This window comes from Penaeus monodon, chromosome 30 (assembly GCF_015228065.2).
Source record: "Penaeus monodon isolate SGIC_2016 chromosome 30, NSTDA_Pmon_1, whole genome shotgun sequence".
In the NCBI taxonomy this organism is placed as follows: Eukaryota; Metazoa; Arthropoda; class Malacostraca; order Decapoda; family Penaeidae; genus Penaeus; species Penaeus monodon.
Genome location: NC_051415.1, coordinates 12,303,593 through 12,303,793, shown reverse-complemented (window position 1 = coordinate 12,303,793; position 201 = coordinate 12,303,593).

Genomic DNA, 201 nt, shown 5'->3' with positions numbered 1-201 from the left:
GTGAGACACCCAGAGGTTGAGAGTCAAGGTCACCAAAATAATGTTTTAAGAAATTTTTTTCTTTTATATAGTGAAACATATTTTTACTCATTGGCCTCATACTGTAATACAGACTTTGAATGACAAACTAAAATTAATGTTTTATTAGTAAAATATGAAAAATTACTTTGCAAATCTGTCCTTTTACCTCTGAATGCCAAT